The following is a 12478-nucleotide window of genomic DNA, read 5'->3' as shown; positions in this document are numbered from 1 at the left end:
CTCTGGGCACGGTGCAAAATATGCCAGCAAAGAACGGAAGCCTCTCATGCTCCAGCAATTTATTTAAAAAAATAAGAATAAAAGGTTGTCGGGCTTGGAAGCAGTTGAGCCTGTAAGTTCTGTTCTCCTAACATGGGATCCAGGCCATTTGCAAGGAATTAATTTCCTAGAACAACTGGCCAGACATTCTCTGAATCATGGAAGGAGGCCTTTCCATGGGAATGTTGCTGGCTGTGTGGTGGGTCAAAAAGGTGCGAGCAGCACAGCCCTTTACTGCTACAGTGGTAATCTTGTGTTGCCCATACTTGGAGATGCAGGCTACAATGACTGCAACCCCATTAACTGGAAAAGTAAAGGAATCTAACATATTGGATTTCACAATTGCATTTCGTGACTCAGCTCCCATGTCTTCAAATTCATACTACAACTCCCATCATTGGACCAGGTTGGCTGTGGCTGATGGGAGTTGGAATCCAACAAGACTTGGATGTTTGCAAGATACATCTCTGCTAAATGTGCTGGTCCCAGGGGGAGGTTACCGTGGGGGTGAGGTCCAGGACCTGAGTCGAGGGTCGGCAGACAGTCCTCCACGGGCGAAGCGGGGTCCAGAGCGAGGAGCCGGGCAAGGACAGGAACTCTGGAGGAACAGGACTGGGTGCTGGCCGAAACAGCTCTTCAACGACGTTGCTCCTGCAACCTGGGACCGGCCTGACTGGCCTTTATCTTCTCTGAGGCCAGGGGCGGTCCTGGCCCCCAGGAGACTCGCCTCTCCTGGCCTTAAGGCAAGCACTCCTCCTGGGAGAAACCAGTTCCCTCCGCCTCTCTGCCCTGAGCCTCTGCAGCTCAGGAGAGGCTGGAGGGTTACTGGACCCAGGGGAAGACTCACCTTCCCCTGACAGGGCTAGGAGAGGTGCACCTGTAGGCACTGTGTCCTCAACCACCTCCGGAGCCAGAGTGGATTCACTTGGTGCCTGCTCCTGAGGATCCGGCACAGGTGCAGGCGCTTCAGAATCAAGGCCATGCCCCAGTTCAGCCGGCCCTGGAGGCGGGGACTCCTGTGCAGGCTGGGATTCCTCCGGTTCAGCCTCTGAATCGGATTCCCAGGCCATCACACTAAAGCAGATGTACTAACTGAAAAAAAATAAGCAGCAAAGGGACTAGGTGATGCACTGAAAAGTACGGAATGAACAAATGATCAATGGAATTAACAGAAAACCCCACAAGCAAATCAGGAGGCGTGTTGATTGTTGTATAACCTCCCTGCCAAGAGATCAGAATGAATATGCAATAAAGACCGGATATAATCTAACCTCCCTATAAGCTTTGTACAAGCAAATCTACGCACATATTTAAAAAAATGCTGTGAAAATGCTTTTTTTAAAAAAAAAAAGTTTTGAAAAATACATTGAATTTTGCATCTAATGTCACATTTGCATATTGCACTTTGCAATACATTTAAAACGTTTTATAGCTGAGCTGCAATGACAAACCTAGACAGCATCTTAAAAGCAGAGACATCACCAACAAAGGTCCGTATAGTTAAAGCTATGGTTTTCCCAGTAGTGATGTATGGAAGTGAGAGCTGGACCATAAAGAAGGCTGATCGCCGAAGAATTGATGCTTTTGAATTATGGTGCTGGAGGAAACTCTTGAGAGTCCCATGGACTGCAAGAAGATCCAGCCTATCCATTCTGAAGGAAAACAGCCCTGAGTGCTCACGGGAAGGACAGATCCTGAAGCTGAGGCTCCAATACTTTGGCCACCTCATGAGAAGAGAAGACTCCCTGGAAAAGACCCTGATGTTGGGAAAGATTGAGGGCACAAGGAGAAGGGGACAACAGAGGACGAGATGGTTAGACAGTGTTCTCGAAGCTACGAACATGAGTTTGACCAAACTGCGGGAGGCAATGGAAGACAGGAATGCCTGGCGTGCTTTGGTCCATGGGGTCACGAAGAGTCGGACACGACTAAACGACTAAACAACAACAACAACAAGTCCCAGCTGAGTCCCAGGATGAATGTTCAATAAAATAAGTCATCTGGAGGCACTCAGAGTCTCTTTATCATTGTGCTGTATGAGGGTCACTTCTGTGCTGAAAACTAGTAACACCAGGGATGCTCAGAAAAGACTTCATTGGTACCGGATCCTTAACCGACAAGATGACACAACATAGCATCTCTGTGCTATTTTTAAAAAGGAAGGCTAGGTGGACTCTGGAGGTGTTGGTGTGATACAAAAAAACTTTGGTGCCATTTTTGCATGCCTTTCTCTTGCATTGGTATCAAATCCTGGATAATGCTTGTCTTCACATCCTCAGAAGGGTGCTGAATACTTTGTCCATGCCCTCAGGATATAGACAGAAGCGTGACAGCACTTGGGTCCTTATGTGGAAAGTCTCCATCAGCAACTAATCCCCAAAGATTAACACTTTGCAGTTCAGTTGTTATCATTTCTTTTTTAGAAAGAAAAATCTACATTCCAGTTCTCAAAGGTGGTGGACTAAAGAAGAGATGAACACACTATAAATAACTCCTACCTACCTCTTATCAAAAAGAAAGGGCTGAACTAGAAGGTGTATTAGCTCTATAGCTGTGCTCTTGGTGGTTTTTAAAAAACCTACTACTGCTGGTGCAAATTGAGGAAGGGCTGTAGCTCACTGATCAATTCTCTGCTTGGATGCAGAAAGCCATCCTCCAGGGAGGGATGGGAATGATTCCCTGCTTGAAATCCCAGAGAGCTGCTGCCTGCCAGTGTAGGCAATACCAAGCTAGATGGGCCAATGGTTTAACTCAGCTTCCTTTGTTACTATGTCAGGGTGAAACACCTGATCTGTATCAGGGCCCAAGCTCAAGGAGGCAGTGGGTCTTTAACATAATAGACCAGCGAAACAGAAAAAGAAGGGCAAACTTTAAAACAAACAGTATTTAAAATGCTGTATTGCTTATTTATTAATTTGTGTCCTTCATATGCCATCTCATAACATAAAGGTTTTTGGGCAGCTTATAATAAATAAATTTTAAGAAACTGAATCACAGGAATAAAACAATAAATAGGTAAGGGAAATCTCAGGAAAAGGGCAAATTTCTCTTTAAGACTCTTGAGGCCAATGGGCTGAGAATGCCACCTGAACAGATACAAGCAACTAAATGACTAACTGAACCAATGTGACCAATAATAATAATAATTTATTATTTATACCCCGCCCATCGGACTGCGTCTCCCATGATCATGAAAAGAGCATAGGCATTCAAAGAGTGGGAGATGGGCACTCAGTTTCAGATTCTAGTGATAAAAAGCAGTCAAGAGGCAAGAAAAGATAAGGGCAAATCAGAAAGAAATCAGGAACCAAGAGTCAAAAAGATGAATTTTAATATAAGCCTAATTTTACAGATTACCGGTAATTAAAAAGAATCATGCCTGGCGTGCTTCCGAAATTCAAAGCAATTTAAGAGAAAAAGCAGATCATATTTGAATTCACCTAAAATATCTAAGTATTGTTCCATGTTCCCCACTTCTCTCAGCGATGAGAAGTTTTCATGGTAGTTCTACAGGTTTTGCTTCCTTTGTTGAAAAAGCACTGGTGGTGTTTTTCTAATATTAATTTCATAAAAGCAGAACATGGTGGAAACAAATCAGCACTCCAACAGAGTCCAAAGAGCACCCAATATGTTTCATCTTTAGCCCAGTGACAGTTCTATACATTATCTGCATTTCTGCATCTGTTTTTCCCTAAATTCAATCTACAAACAGGTGTCTTAACTGTTTCTGTGCCACCTTCCACTAGCTGGGGGATGTCCTCTCCTCCAAACTCAAGGCTGGAGAGAGATTCCCAGCAATCAGATGAACATCTGTTGTTTACTCCCATTGCTAACTGTCTGATGAGATTCTAAGAAGGAGGTAAATATATAAGTTCCTGCATAAACAGTGCTTTTTTTCTGGGGGGACGTAGGAGTACGCATACCCCTAAACATTTTGTGAATCTTTGTACTTTTGTCCATTTGCTGTATTTATTTTTCCCAATTTGAACTATAAAATAGTGATTTTCTTGAGTCAAAATGAGAGTACCCCTAAACATTTTTAAAGAAAAAAGCACTATGTATAACCATACATTTGTATTCAAGAAGACTTTAGTGGAATGATAAACATTTCTTTGGTGGAGAGTGCGGATTTGATTCTGCATGATGTTTAATTTTTGATGATATCCCAGCAAGGAGTTCTATCATCACAACAATCTTGTGAAGTGGATTAGGGTTCATCCACACTTTCACTTGACTAGCTTTGATTGTACTGTGTACCTATTAGTGGCCCTGGCTCCAAGAGCTTTTCTTGTTGTTCTGTAGCTGTGCCTTGTTAAATTTTGACCTTTCTCACAGAATTGGATCTTATCGGATGCTTTGCTTAACCAATCAATTCAGTGGGTAAGATCGGATTTTCACAAGGCACAGTTGCAGAGCAACAAGAAAAGTTCTTGGACCCCCGGGGGAATTAAATAGTAAACAATACAATCAAAATATGAGGGAAAGTTAAGTGTGGATGAGCCCTCAGGCTCAGCAAAATGGTCTTGCCCCAGGATCTTAGATACAAGTTTGTTTGTCTGCTGGCAGATTTTTAAAAAATTATTATTATTTATTAAGGGTGGCCTGCCTTGGAGCAGGATGGGGGTGGGGGAAGCAAAACACAATGATCCAATAAACACTTTGGGTGTGGCGCAAAATTGTCAGGGACACAGGGCACTTGAGTCCTTTGGCTGATAGAGAACCGGAGCAGTGGCTTGTAAGCAGCAGGTCTCTGCGAAACGGTTCCCAAAGACTTCGTGCCAATTTCAGCACACAATGTTATCACTACGAGCCAGCACACGGCCAGGCCTGCTGTGTTCACACAGTTTGGCCACCCAGGATTCAGCAGGTCCTTACAGATCTCAGCTGTTCATACTCCGGCTTCCTGGTTCTTGATGGCAAAGGACAAAGGAAAACCCTTTCTTCTCTGGTAACCCTGAGGGGCTTATCATTCCTGGCACAAAAGCTGCAATTACCACTCTTACATCCATTGCTATTTTTTTAGAAAAGGAGGTTCCAGAACTCACCATGAACACCACCTTGTTCTCTTAGAATGACAGTGGCTCCCACCTGAGAGGCTCCAGAACTCACCTGAGAGATGCTGGAACCAAGTTCCTGTGAGTTCCCCCTGAAAAAGCCCTTTTAACATCTGTCTTATGTTTGCTGTGATTTGTATTACTTTTGCTTCCTTTATTTCTTCGTTCTGCTGACAGTTGTCTCTCTCCTTCCTGCTTCCTTCATTCTCTTGTCCATTTCCATCTTCTTCTTGACCCTTCCACCCAGTGGCACCATTCCCCTAAATCTATGCAGACAAGAGAACATTCCTGTAATTTCTCCCAGATGCTTGGTGCTCAGTAAAGCCTCCTGCAAAGCATTAGCGACAAAAGACTCCAGGAATTTGAAATGCTTTGGGCTTTCCATTTTCAAGCCAAGCAGCTGAAGAGACCAGGAATTCCCCCCCCCCTCTCTCTCTCTCTCTCACACACACACAGTGTTCTGTTCTCCTTTTACAAATATCTTAAAATCAGCTTTGCCTTCATAGTTCCAGCAAATGTGCTATCATATATTCTACTGGGTCAATGCAACCTGATATGCCACCTATATCTGGGAGGATGATTAATAACTAAGCATATTGGGAGCCATCCCTTTTTACAGCCCTCGTACATTTTTGGAATGACAGGCAATGTACAAAGGCTTACAAAGTCCTTTGATCAGTTTACTGAATGTTCATTGGAATCCATGTGCTCCCTTACATAAATCCAGCCATGTATTTAGATCTACATGTCTAGCCTAAATTAACTTTGGCTGCAATCCTATACACAACTACCTGAAAGTAAGTTCCAGTGAATTTACTTCAGAGTAGGCCTTATGTAAGAGCACAGGATTGTACTGTTAGGACTTTTTCCCCCTGCAAGCCCATTCTTCCAAGATTTAGACTACTGGCTGTGTTGCAAATTTGATATGATTTAAGAGGTGATATTTGCAATAGGATTTGTGTATGTTTAATAAGAGTTTGCCCCTGGGTTTTAATGGCATTGGAACCATAAAAGTTGTGTTTTGATTTTTTTTTAGAGAGAAAAAACTTGGTTTGGAAAAAACAGAAGGCCATTGCCCACAGAGCAAATATTCAGTGGGGCAACTTGCTCCCAGAAAAGTGTGTAAAGCATTGCAGTTTAAGTGCATTATGAGGAACAGTTGAGGGAACTGGGTATGTTTAGTCTGGGAAAGAGGAGACTGAGAGGAGATATGATAGCCATCTTCAAATATCTCTAACAGGGGCTGTCACATGGAAGATGAAGCAAGCTTATTTTCTCTTGCTCTGGAGGGTAGGAACCAAACCAATGGATTCAAGTTACAAGAAAGGAGATTCCAATGAAACATCAGAAAGAACTTCCTGACAGGAAGAGCTATTTGACAGTGAACAGTCTCCCTTGGGAGGTTGTGTACGCTCCTTCCTTGGGAGGTTTTAAGCAGAGGTTGGAAGGCCATCTGTCATGGTTGCTTTAGTTGAGATACCTACCTTGCAGGGGGTTAGACTAGATGACCCTCAGGGTCCCTTCCAACTCTACAAGCCTATGATTCTATGAGGGGGCAATTATTTTATGCCAAAGAGTATGAAGAGATTTACAATAGTAGAGCATGAAGGGTGAAATAGGAGGATGTGAAAGTAACAAAGCCAAACCCTCCCGGTTGATGTGAATACAGTTAGTGGGAGACAAGAAATATAGCTGTACGATGAAACAAAATGCCTAGGGAAGTTGTCTGTGTCCATCACTGGAAGTTAAAAAGTGGATATAAAGACAATGATACAGTACTTTAAGTACCCTGTGGTACAGGAAGATGGATCAGATTGCTCCCAACCACCCACATGGATCATTCCCTTTCCAGGCTTGGAAGCTTCAGTTCCACCTCTAAAGCTGTTGCATTCTCAAGAGGCTGGGTCAGGAGATTCCACTGGGGATGGCATTTTATCAGAACCTCTGGGAGGTGAACCAGCAAGTGATAAGGAAGTGTTAAAAGTCAACGAGGAGGTGTTGTTGATGAGGACTAAGCTGGGCACATGCTCCCTGCCAGCTGGGGATATTCTGCAGCTCAGTGATACAGTGGTACCTCGAGTTACAGACGCTTCAGGTTACAGACGCTTCAGGTTACAGACTCCGCTAACCCAGAAAGAGTACCTCGGGTTAAGAACTTTGCTTCAAGATGAGAACAGAAATCGTGCGGTGGCAGCACGGCAGCAGCGGGAGGCCCCATTAGCTAAAGTGGTACCTCAGGTTAAGAACAGTTTCAGGTTAAGAATGGACCTGCAGAACAAATTAAGTTCTTAACCCAAGGTACCACTGTATTTTGCAAGAGACTTCTCCAGGGAGCAGTTCCAACCTCTCCTTTCTATGGTCTCAGTCCCATTATTATCGTAGGAGAGATGATGGCAGGATGAAGATTTCATGGTAGTTGTTTTCTAGAAGTCAAGCAAACAGGATGTTTTGAGGATTTCTCTGCAGAAGCTTCCTGCCCTGGTGGGGAGAACATAGCTCTTTGGTAGTACAGAGGTACCTCAGGTTACAGACGCTTCAGGTTACAGACTCCGCTAACCCAGAAATAGTACCTTGGGTTAAGAACTTTGCTTCAGGATAAGAACAGAAATCGTGCGGCAGTGGCGGGAGGCCCCATTAGCTAAAGTGGTGCTTCAAGTTAAGAACAGTTTCAGGTTAAGCATGGACCTCCAGAATGAATTAAGTTCTTAACCCAAGGTACCACTGTAGTGGACACATGCTGTGCATGCAGAAGATTCCACAGTCAATCCTTAGCACTAGTTAGGGACATGTTTGTTTGTTTTTATTCTTTCCAGCTCCAGCCCAAGAAAATCTACTTTTTCAGTTTCTATGTAACAGTTTCCACACGCAAGAAGCCCCATTAGGCCTTCCCATGGATACGAGGGGCTCACAGAAATCTCTTTTGAGGTACTTGCACATTTTGCCCCAGAACTTTCCTTCTAGGAGGGCAAGAGTTGTAGGGTTGGTTTGTTTTTTAATGAAAGCTCAGAGTCCAGGGCACTTGCCATGGCACTCACAGAAATATCCATGCTAGGAAGCAATGGTTGACTGAAATCCAAGGTTTTGCTCCAACTTCCTGGCATAAGAGGGAGTCAGCTAGCTCCAGCTGAAGACTGGAAGCAGAAGACTACTCTTTTCAGCCAAAAGAATAGAGCTGTTTAGAGCAGCTGTGGGGGAACCTTTGGCCCACCAGATATTGCTGAACTTTAATTCTCATCATCCCTGGCCATTGGCCATGCTTGTTGGGGCTGGTCGGAGTTACAGTTCAGCAGCATCTGCAGGGCCAGAGGTTCCCCACACCTGTTCCATTCAAGCATTCGTATTCAACTATTCTTAAATTGTATCCATGGAGGGGCAACAGACCGACCTTTCTGCACTGAGCGGGAAGGACTTGCACAGGATTGCAAGCAGTGGAGGCTGTTCCTTTAAGGTGAATGGATCACAGTCTCCCCAACCCCAGTCTGCCCTTAGCCAGCCACTCCCCGCTTGCCTTCTTGCTTGCATCCAGACTATAAGAGTGGCACTGCCTCAGTGTTGCCCTCCTTCTTCAGCAGGAAGGATGGGGACAATGCTAGAATTACTTGGCTCAGCCAGTCACTGGCTGTGGCTCCACCTACCGCTGGTCTCCCTGCCTTCTGCTCTACCTGCTTGAGTTGGCACAGGCCCCTGCGATGGTTAAGTGTTTTAAACTGTTTCAATCCTCCCTGTGGTCAAAGACCTTGCCCAATCAGGATTCCTGACTGTGAAGAGGACTCTTAAATTCCTCCAACCAACCACACTTTCAAGCACCCTTCAGACCTTCCTTCTCAACCTGGAGACAGCTGCCCCTCAACTCATACATTGACACAAGGGCAAGCATAACTCAGGATGTTTGGTGGGATGAATAAAAGCTCAACACGTCTTGCTGTCTCCTCAAGAAGGAAAGCAGAAAGAAACATCAAGGTCTGGATGTAACAGGAAGTCAAACTTACAAAAAACGGTGCATTTTCCATGATTCAACCCCTGACATCCTAATTCTGTGGGGCATCCTTTTATTGTGTATTTGGAAGTGATTGACATGCTGCAGCTTTGGGTTATAGATCAATGAGAGCAGAAGATCACCGTGCCAATGTTACAATCCATTGAGCATGAAACAATACTGCAGACAGAAAGTGCTTTGCACAAGCTGCCTAATTTGTGCAGATTTCCTGCAGCTTGAAAAGAAGCTGGTCTAGACCGAGTTGCCAAAAACCACTTGGCACAGCTGCTCCCTCCCACCCCCATCAAAAATGACATATGGTCATTTTTGTCCTCAATCCTTTAGGCAGGGTGATGAGAGCAGGATCTGACCAAACAGAAACGCAGCATTTTGTCAAGTCATTTAAATGAATGTTGTTTTTCTTAGCTTTCTACTGGAAACCAAGTAGTTCGCAATGCCCTCTGTAACGGGCTTCTGCGGTCTCATGGAAACATTTTGCTCAGGATAAAATTCATTAGATTTTTCATGTCTGCGTTCTTGCCTTTTTTAGCAGCAGATAATTTCAGCGTGGCAGTGGCATGTATCAAAGCAGTGGCCTGTAGGGCTCAAACATCAACCTTCGCAGGGCGAGGAGAGCAGGGGCCTGTTCTCATGACCCCCACAGCCCTTGAAATCCACATTTCTCAGACAGTGCATGATGCTATCAAAGTGCATCAGCTCAGAGTGAGTGGGGTAGCGGAAGGAAGACCACAGTCCCACCTAGGATTAAGCCTGGCTCAAGATTTGACATATAATCACAAACTAAAAAGGAATGTTTACACCAATGGCTAGCCTAGGCAGAATTTCACTTGCACCATCAAGCTGCGGTTGATCTCAAAATTGGTGCAGCCAGAAGCCATCTTCACATAACTGAGAAGCACAACTGTTGTAAGCTGCTTTGGGAGCCAGGTGGTGAAAAGTGGGTTATAACTTTTTATATTATTATTAATAATAATAATTTTAAAGTTCAGCAGGCTCAGATAATCATGGTGATAGATAGGTACTTCGGGGCAATCTTACTCAGACTGGTTCTAATTGTGTAACCAAATTCCAAGTCAGATGTTACTACTAGAAGTTATGAAAACACTTGGGGATGGGGCAGTGGGGGTGACAAAGCTATTGCCCACCTCATTGTCATTCCCATCACCCTCAGCTTGTGGAGGGCAACTATGCAAAGTGGGGGACCTTTTTTGCTCATAGAACTTCCTTGCATGTTTTAGAACCCTGGTTTCCCAGAAATCCAAATGCATGCATGAATGAACACACAAGGCTCCTTGCTTTTCCTCCAGGAATTGAGAGCAGTGGGAGTGATGATGGAGCAGGCAGCAGGGGATGGCAGAGTGGAACGACATTCCTCGCTTGATATTCAGTCCGTCGCATTGCTACTGCTTACTAGGAGGTAGACAAGTGAGACAGTGGGAATATTGACCCAGCACAAACAGATAATAATAATAATAAAATTTTATTTATATCCCGCCCACCCTGGCCAGAGCCGGGCTCAGGACAGCTAACACCAATAAAATTACAATAAAACATTATTGGGGGGGGGACAAAACAAAACAAAAACCAGTTTATTAAAATACAGGTTAAAACACAATTTAAAATGCAGCCTCATTTTAATGGTAGCCCATAAATCAAAACCATAAGGGGAGGGAAACATAAAGGTCAGACTGAGTCCAAACCAAAGGCCAGGCAGAACAGTTCTGTCTTGCAGGCCCTGCAGAAAGATGTCAAGTCCAGCAGGGCCCTAGTGTCTTGTGACAGAGTTCCACCAAGTCGGGGCCAGTACTGAAAAGGCCCTGGCCCTAGTTGAGACCAGTCTAACCACCTTACGGCTTGGGACCTCCAAAGTGTTGTTATTTGTGGACCTTAAGGTCTTTTGTGGGGCATACCAGGAGAGGAGGTCCCATAGGTACGAGGGTCCGAGGCCGCAGGAGCACCAGGCCATGTTTGCACCAGGCCAACCTCACTACTTCCCCTCTGCCTCCCCATAAGGACAGTGATGTAGCCAGCCAGCTGGAGGTCAGGTGAGTGACAGGATGCCACCACACCATCAGCTACTGGGTGGCAGAGCTAGTACATTCCTTTCTACCACTTCACCTGACCCGCTTTGGTAAATGTCTGAAGATAGCCAATATTGTAAATCGCATCACATTCAGCTCAAAATGTCGGAGAGCAAACTACTGTGATCTCTCAGTAGAAGCTGGGACAGAATCAGCTGAAAAAAAATGTAGAGAGAAAAACACGCAGAGGTGATAGTCCCTGAGTTTTATTGCCTCAGGAAAGTGAACGTTATCACTAAACAAATGAAAAGCTAACAAACGCTACAGATGTTTTAGATAGGCCAGGACTGCCACTTGACTCAGTGTCTGGGCAGGATATTGATTAGAAGGACCATTCTTTATTGCACTCCTATTGTTCAGCAATCACCACCTCCTGCCGTGGGAACCCTGCAACTTGTTATACATTATGCTGTCAACAATGCAAGCATAACATGTCCGTCTTCCATATGGGAACCAAAGATATGCAGAGCTTACAGAAGAGAACTTTTCTGAGATGCCCTTGAAGGTGCCCTTTTCTGAGATGGCTTGAAGGTCAATATATGCACTACTAACTGACCACCCAGCCCATTTTGCAAGCCCAATATCTCAGCTGAAATATGGTTTAGAATTTAATTATTTGCCTGCATCATTGATTGTCTTTTTAGAAAATAAAATAATAAAATAATTATGTTAAATGTAAAGTTTGACGTCACCACTGTGCCTTGCTTCTTTTCAAACCAGCAGAAAATAACATTGGTAAGAATGCGTGTTTGATATCACTCCCATATATGTCTAGAACACATGACTAATGAATTTCCTTTTCTGAAAGCAGCAAAAACAGGCAAGGTTCATTTCTCTTTTCTATTTATTTCTACTTTTTTTTTTAGCCAAGGGTATGATGACTTTCAAGAAGATATACAGAATTCTCGCTTGTGAACTTCTGAATGAATGTGAATTCCAGCTCCATTCCTCAAGCGCAAAGTAGCATTCATGAGTTTTTAATGGAAGAAGAGACATGCTAAAAAGCTTTGCAAGTTACATAGTTAATGAAGAGCCAACATTTAGCAAACAACTTCAAGATCAGCACGCTATTCCAAGACATACCCACAACCACACACAAGACACTCAGCACTGTTTACTATGAAAGTGCTCAGCAGTTTTACCAATTTGGGGACAAGTCAACAGGGCACATTGAGAGCTCTCCCCCAGCTGATAGGCCCAATAAAATAATCAAGAAATATGCATGAGATGTTCATTAGTGCCAAAGAATGGAACCATTTCCAAGATGTGCACGCACACACGCACACACGCACACACACACACAGTAT

General features: G+C 44.2%; 1 protein-coding gene across 1 annotated transcript in view; it reads left to right on the top strand.

The window, feature by feature from the left end:
• Nucleotides 1-12478, top strand: part of POGLUT1 (protein O-glucosyltransferase 1) — a 366888-nt gene that overhangs the window by 135425 nt on the left and 218985 nt on the right. The gene's annotated exons all lie outside the window — the stretch shown is intronic.

This window comes from Podarcis erhardii, assembly GCF_964252035.2.
Source record: "Podarcis erhardii genome assembly, chromosome: 4".
NCBI classification, from domain to species: Eukaryota; Metazoa; Chordata; class Lepidosauria; order Squamata; family Lacertidae; genus Podarcis; species Podarcis erhardii.
The sequence above is the reverse complement of the archived record's forward strand: the minus strand, read 5'-3'. Positions and strand labels throughout refer to the sequence as shown.